The sequence below is a fragment of the Palaemon carinicauda genome, chromosome 1, assembly GCF_036898095.1.
Source record: "Palaemon carinicauda isolate YSFRI2023 chromosome 1, ASM3689809v2, whole genome shotgun sequence".
In the NCBI taxonomy this organism is placed as follows: domain Eukaryota; kingdom Metazoa; phylum Arthropoda; class Malacostraca; order Decapoda; family Palaemonidae; genus Palaemon; species Palaemon carinicauda.
The window spans coordinates 50,312,392-50,312,679 of NC_090725.1; positions in this window are offsets into that span (position 1 = coordinate 50,312,392).

Genomic DNA, 288 nt, shown 5'->3' on the forward strand with positions numbered 1-288 from the left:
ATTTAATTACAAAGCGAAATTTAAAAAAAAACAAAATGAAAAAATAGCTGTAAAATCGTTAAAAGTCACCCCCCCCCCCTCCCCCTGGGCCCCAGCTGCTTTGGTCCTGTTTTCCGACCTCCAACCCGTTATTTGAAATTGCTGGATCTGCACATAATTATTCTGATTAAATATTTATATTTTACAGAGAGTGGCATTTTATTTTGCATAATCTTATTTTGTTGACCAAAAGCTCTCTATACCATGCTTTTCCTTCATTCAATTTCTGTCTCATGTCTTGGGGAAAAA